This window comes from Dromiciops gliroides, chromosome 3 (genome assembly GCF_019393635.1).
Source record: "Dromiciops gliroides isolate mDroGli1 chromosome 3, mDroGli1.pri, whole genome shotgun sequence".
Lineage (NCBI taxonomy): Eukaryota > Metazoa > Chordata > Mammalia > Microbiotheria > Microbiotheriidae > Dromiciops > Dromiciops gliroides.
The window spans coordinates 594,424,844-594,432,570 of NC_057863.1; positions in this window are offsets into that span (position 1 = coordinate 594,424,844).

Below are 7,727 nucleotides of genomic sequence, written 5' to 3' on the forward strand. Positions count from 1 at the left end.
TCAGTAATACTCAGTGACTTAAGCACAAAAGTAGACATAGGGGAAGATAGTGAAAAATATGTTGAGGAAAAACAGTCAAGATTAGGAGGCCAAAGTATTATAGACTATATAGTTGCTTCACACATGTGTATTTTGAATACTTTTAAAGAAGACAAAGAGAAAGAGACATAGAAAGACAGAGACAGAAAGACAGAGAGAAGATGATCAGAAGGCATTGGACATGGCAAACACCAATATCACCAAAAATGTAACTAATTCTCTCTTTACAGATGGGAAATGACTAGTTAACTATTTGGGAAATTTCTTAAATTATTTGTATAAACTAACCATGAACTTGTTAGAACAAAGATAAAAATCAAGACTGAATCAGTCAATCTGGCTTCTACCTGACCTATTTAAGCAAGATGTTGACCCTGAAAATGGGAAATAGATAAAGGAACAAACATCATTAGATACTCTTCCTATTTCTTATAGGGGTATAAGTGATATAAAGCAAATACCACACCTGAGATGCTCAAAGAGCCTAGAAACTCCCCCAGCCAGGCAAATATTTCATCTCCTTGTCAAACAGAAATGCACTAAAGCAATGGGGAACACCTGTTTGAAATATAAACTTATTCATAAACCTTTATGGAAGAAAATGGAGCAAGGTTATGAACTCATAAAACAGTGAGAAACAGCAGACAGAAAAATGATCTCTATACAACTCGGCAGGAGACGTAAGACCATCCACATCTTTCAAAGAGCATTTGAAGATAAAATTAAATGTAGGAAAACAGACAAAAAATGACTACTATCTGTCAGGATTTCTATAACAAATTGCTTTCTTTGTCAATGACAATGGAGGTACTACGTAAGGATTGTAATATCTGGATCTCCAATGAAAAGCATGGGGAATTGGAAATGGTACTAAAGATACAAAGATCAAAAAAGCAGCCAGACTAGACCAAGGGTAGATCAAGGAGATACAGGTTGGAGGCAGCCTAATTTTAGGGGCAATTCTTAAATGTATCTGAAGATAGTGAACAATTGAGGGTAAAATCAAAGATAGTATTAATATGGGGGGAAAGACATTGGGAGAGAACATTAATTACTGTTCCATATGCCTGCTTTCTCACTTCTGTAGCATCTTTATGAGAATGCTCAAACGCACACACCAAAGACATCTTTGCTGCAAGCTTGAGAGAGGAACAACAAGCAGGCTTTTGCAAATGATATTCTACAACAGATCACATCTTTATGATCACACAATTGACCAACAGATGCCAAGAATTCAAGATCCTTGCTCTTTGTGGATTGGCAATGTAAATGCATGTGAATCAACAGAGCAAAATGCACCCTTAAAGGTTCTCCTTCAATGAGATGCTTCCCATGGATGTGTTAAGATCATACAAGATTCCTTGATTAAAGCAATAGAGATAATTTTGCTTAATGATCCTCTGTTGATGTTAAATGAGGCCTAAAACAGAATTTTCCCCCTTCCCTCCCCCTCTTGATGGTCGATGTGTAAAGGGCAACTAGGTGGTGCAGTGGATAGAGCACTGGCCTTGGATTCAGGAGGACCTGAGTTCAAGTCCGGCCTTAGACCCTTAACAATTACTAGCTGTGTGACCCTAGGCAAGTCACTTAACTCCAATTGCCTCACCAAAAAAAAAAAAAAAAAAAAAAAGCAATAGGATGGTGGATGTGTAGTGCAGAGTTAAGGTAAAAGAATTATCTGTTATAGGTACTGAGTTTCTCCAGATTCTCCTGCTTGCATATGACATCATGTCAATTGCATAAAGTTCTCGAGTGTGGCAGAACCTCCTAAATGAGATTCACAGTGAGAGGAGATCAACCTCACAATCCATATAGGAAAAACCAAGTGGATGAAGAATGCTTATTGTCCAGAATGTAATATGTAGGTGTAATTATACAATAGGTTTATTGAACTCACACTCTCATTATATAACTCTTGGACAAATCCTGCAAATGGACTGTGATCTGGGCCCAAAATTAAATCGGAGGAAGAGAGTAGGCTGGATTGAATTTGGGGAAATATACAGGTCTTTTCATAACTCTGATATTTTTCTTAAACAAAGCCTCATCTCCTTAATGCCAGCATTTTTCTGGTAATGATATGAGGCTGTGCATTATGGAATAATAGAATTTCTCAGGGTGGGAGATACATGTGTGTATATATGCAATCTATATGTGTGAATATATATATAACTTTACATGTCTCTATATGTGTATGTGTGTGTATATATACATTTATATATCTTTATATCGTTATATATCTTGCTATTTACTTGTGGATTAGCTCTACAGGCTAACCATCCAACTAAATGTCCTAATTTGACAATAAGTATTCTTCATTTAGTTTTCCCACCATGAAAAGTTAAGTGGAACTCTTTTGAGGCATATTATATCATATTAAGGAAGTTCTAGTATTCTGGAGCTAGATGCAGTCAGAGCAATAGCAAATAGGAGGCTCTATAGAACTTGATCAATAGTGAATCACTCCTCCATTTGGACTCTGCACCTAATTATTAAGGAATCACAAAATCTCATATTTGAAAGGGGACCCAGAATCAGTCAACCTGCATTTATTAAGCATCTACTGTGTGCCTAAGCACTGAGGATACAAAGGCAAAAAACAGATCTTGCTCTTGAGGAGCTCACATAATGGGAGAGGTGGCACACCAACACCTATGTATACAGGATAAATTGGGAGCAGTCTCCCAGAGGGAGGACTGGCAAAAGTTTCCGGACTCTAGCTGAGACTTGAAGGAAGCCAGGGAAGTTAGGAGGCAGAGATGAGGAGGGAGAGTGTTCCAGGTCTGGGGGACAGCCAGTGAAAATGCTCCAAGTTGAGAGATGGAGTGTCACTGGCTTGTAGAGCATATGGACAGCAGGAAGGTGGATGAAGACTGGAAAAGGGGCAGGGTAGATTACATGGGGCTTTAAAAACCAGAGCATTTTATACTTGATTCTGGAGGCAAAAGAAAGACACTGGAGATTATTGAATGGGGGAATGATTTGATATCAGAGTGGAGGATGGATTGACTGGAGTAGGAAGGATTAGAGGCAGAGATACCAACCACTGGGCTATTGCAATAATCAAAGCATAACAAAATAAGGGCCTGTCCCAGAGTCATTGCAGAAGTGGAGGAGAAAGGAAGGCATGAAATCTTCCTTATCCCTGACTAGGAGTCCTGGGGGTGGGTGGGGGGTGCGGGGAGTGATATTTGTTAAAGACAGTATCTCTAATGTCCAGTGTCTGCTAGAAGACTTCTTGTAAGAGATCCTACTCCCCCCCCCCCCCCAAAGCAGCCCATTTCACTTTGGGACAGCGCCAAATGTTCAGATGCTTTCCGGACATAAAGCCGAAATATGCATTTCTTCAGCTTCCACTCCTTCTCCTATCTCTGTTGTTTGGCCTGAACAAAACAAACCTAATCTCTTTTCCCCATGACAGCTCTTCAAATAACTGAGCTCTTCCTACATTTATTCTCCATTTTAAACCGCGCCCATTTCTTCAACCAATCTTCCTCCAGCATGGTCTCCAGTGTCCTTCCTTTCCTGCCCCCCCCCCAAACCTCCACTGGCTGCCCTCCATTTTGGCGATGCCATTCTGAAAATGTGGGACCTCCGAGCTGAACACAACACTCTGGCGATGGTCTGATGAGAGGGGAGCAGGGAAGGCTTCCCATCACCTTCCTGGTTCTGGACGCTGTGTCCCCATCTGTGTGGCCTTAGATCATGCCACCTTCTGGGGCCACCAAGGATACAGGAGGACTCAGAGGAAAGTCAGGGAGGGGGGAGGAAGAGTGCCGGGATGGATGGATTTCCAGGAGCACGGGCGGAATCACAGACACTCAGAGATGAATGAGATCCTTTCCAAGCCACTTTGATGAGCACTGGAGTAATGGCCCTAATTAACACTTAGGGACTCAGCCTAAGGCATCCTGCGGCCTGTCTCCACTTGCATTGAAAAGCATTATTTGGAGAACAGACGTTTTGCTGGCCCCTTGTCCCGTCAGTATCTCTTCTCTTACTCCAATTCTTCCCACAAGCTTCTATCCAGCCACAATTTCTCATGTTAGTGGCACATGCCTGGGGCTGAATTTAAAATGGAGACCTGAACTTTTCTGAGGGTATTGTCACTATGACAACCGCTCAGGAAGACAGAAGGGCCCGAGGAAATAATGCAGATGGGGAGAATGGGGGACAAGGGGGGCTATTTTCATAATGACAATTTGACCAGGACAACAGAAGACCCTCCCTCATGGAAGGGAGGGGGAGGAGAAAAACTAGAGATGGAAAGGAATTGCCCAGGCAACAGAGCAGGTGACTGTTGCCATAGGAACCAGAGAGGAGGGGGGAAGAGAAAGGATGGGAAAACTGTTACCACAGAGCCTGGGAGAGGGAGAGGATGGTTACCAAGGCAACTAGAGAGGGAGGAATGCAAAAGGGGGACTCCTACCACAGCAACAGAAACAGAAATTGCTTTTACCCAGGCAACACAAGACTGTTGCTATAGCAACAGAGAGAGCTCAGATCCTAGAGACCATGGGGAGAATTTATCACTGACCGCTTAGCAGTGAGACTCTGCAATCAGCTCAGAGCATGTGGTTCAAGGGATGTTGTACATGAACCAGGAGAATTGGTTTTGTTTTGTTTTGTTTTGTTTTGTTTTGTTTTGTGGTTTTTTTTTACTGGTCCTTCCAAAATGTAGTGTAACAGGGAGCTATGGTCAGGATCAGAAGACCCGGGTTCAAATTCTGGAGCTGTCTGCTACTAATTAGCTGTTCATCTTCCTCTCTCTGGGCTTCAGTTTCTTCATCTGTAAAATGAAGGGGTTGATTTTGATGGTCAATAAGACCTCTTCTAGTTCTGACAGCCAGTTTCTTAAGGTTCCTCTCATCACTGACATTCTGTGTTTTAAAGTTCCTCCTCGTTCTGATATTCTGTGTTCTAAGGCCCTTCCCTGTTTTGACATTCTATACTCAGAATCCCCATCCCACATTTCCTTCCCACTTTATGGAACTCAGTTTCCTCATCCTCCCACCTCTGACATTCTGTATTCCAAGGTCTTTCCCAGCTGACATTCTGTATCCTAAGGTTAGAGCCTCTTAGCTCTAACACTCTATGTTCTAAGGTCCCTCCCAGCTCTAATATTCTGTTCTAAGGCCCCTTCCTGCTCTGACATTCTATATTCTAAGTCCTTCTCTGCTCTAATATTCTGTGTTCTAAAGGCCTTTCCCAGCTCTGACATTCTATGTTCTAAGGCCCTTCCCTGTTCTGTGTTCTAAGGTCCTTTCAGCCCTGCCAGTCTATATTCAGATGTCCTTCTCTGCTCTGACATTGTTTATTCTGATTTCCCTTACAGCTCTGACATTCTGTGAAAAGGAACAAGATGTTCTGAGAAAAATCACTTGGAGCAGTTCAACCTGTATCCTCAGTTTTACACATTTCCCTTAAGTGGCCTTCTGGGAATTATACAGTCTAATTCTGAGTTACATAGAAGATAAATTTGTAAATACTAATACCTTGAAATAGTGTGACTGGAGGCATTGTTTATGGAAAAATGGGGGATAGGAACATCTCATCCATCTTTAGTAACTTTTTTTTTATTAAAAAGATATTTAGGGGCAGCTAGGTGGTGCAGTGGATAAAGCACTGGCCCTGGATTCAGGAGGACCTGAGTTCAAATCCAGCCTCAGACACTTGACTCGTACTAACTAGCTGTGTGACCCTGGGCAAGTCACTTAACCCCCATTGCCCCGCAAAAAAAAAAAAGTAATAAAAGATATTTAAACATAAAATCCTAGAAAGTAAGCCTTGATCCTTTGTTTTCTAAGGGATCTACAGGAGATGGGGATGGGGTGGAAGAAAGAGAAGGGAAAGTCAGCTTTGCTATTTTGCTTGAAGGCCACTCTGTCTTTATCTCTTCCTGTAAGAGTGAATCAGGTGGGAAGACTCCATTCTAGCTCCAGTCCTCTGGATCTATACTTCTCTCTTTAGGAAAATAAAGATCAAGAGAGATGAAAAGTTACATAGGAATCAGAAGGCCTGGGTTTGACCCCTAGATTTTCCCATTTCTAACACCATGTGGACCTGGACATGTCAGTTTCCACAGCTATAAAATGAGGGAGTTAGATAATTTCTAAGGTCCATTCCAGAAATAAATCCTATGTCCCTAAGGTAGAGTGAAGAGATATCAGAAAGAGAGGGAGATGTTGGTAGAGAGATTAATAGGAATAATAACTTGCAGTTACATAGCACATTAAGGTTGGCAAAGCACTTTACAAATGTTCTCTCATTTGATCCTCACAGTTATCTCTTCCACGGGGATTAGGGGTATGGCACCCCATGATCTAGAATATCTTGTGAATCTTTTTGGCCCTCCCTTCATACCAGAGAAATCTGAATTATTGTCCTTTTTCTTTTTATGGAGTGTTTACAGTAGGTTGTAAAATTTGGGTTAAGTATTTGGTCGTGGGCTCTGTGTCATTCATTGGCCTTCCCATCATCATCTGCCTGTGGCTTCAGCAAAACTCCCCCCCAAAGAAATCCCATTTAATTTCTTATGCTGACCTGTGATATATCAAAACTGAGATGGGGAGAGTCATGATGTGGAAGGGATAACTGCATTTCTATTCTGTAGATGAAGAAACTGAGGCTTTGAGGGGCCAAGTGACCTGGATCACACGCTAATAAGTGACTGAGGGGCAGCTAGGTGGTGCAGTGGATAAAGCACGGGCCCTGGATTCAGGAGTTCCTGAGTTCAAATCCGGCCTCAGACACTTGACACTTACTAGCTGTGTGACTTTGGGCAAGTCACTTAAGCCCCATTGCCCTGCAAAAAAAATAAAAAAAAAAATAAGTGACTGAGACAGGATTTGAGTCTAAGTCTTCCTGATTCCAAGTTCAGCATTCTACTTCTTATTAGACCAGTTGCTGAGGTCCTGGTATCTCTCCTATATACATTCTATAAATAGGAAGTAGATTGGGGTCAATATCCTCTTTGGGTGTCAGTCATTTTACATTTACTGTAAACAGAGAACAATATTATTTGGGTCTAAGGACTCACAAAGCTAAGAGAATGGAAGGGGTGTTTGGGGGTGAGGCAGGGATACTTTGGAGCTTAAGAGTCCTTTCTCCACGAGTAAAAAATCCTAACTCATTTATATGATCCTTATCCTTGCTTTCTATTGAGCCTCCATGGAAGACCCACCCAGCCAGCTGTTGTATCCCCCTGGCTTGTTGACTATTGCATGGAAACCAGTGTAGCAATCTGGCCAGGCTTCTGTTCCCTTTCTCTTCCAATAGGAGCATCCCATCATCCCCTTTTTGAAACATACCTGTGCTTTGAAGATGTCTTTTATGCCACCCTGTGTCAAATAACAGAATCTCAGAGCTAGGAGGGACCTTGGAGAGCAGCCAGTTCTGCATCTCTCTGAATAGGAGACCCCTATACAACATCCACAAACCACCCCTTTCTAGGACCTGCTCTTATTGTCAGCCTAAATCTGTTCCATTACAAATTCTACCCATTACTCCTCATCCTGACTTCAGGGTTTGAACAGAATAAGTCTGTCTAATTTAGGGGTTTTAACCTTTTTGTGTGTGTGTCCTGGACTTCTCTGGCAGTCTGGTGAAGCCTAGAGACCCCTTTTAGAACAAAATTTTTAGTGCCTAAAATAAAAAACATAGGATTACAAAGGAAATCAGTTATATAG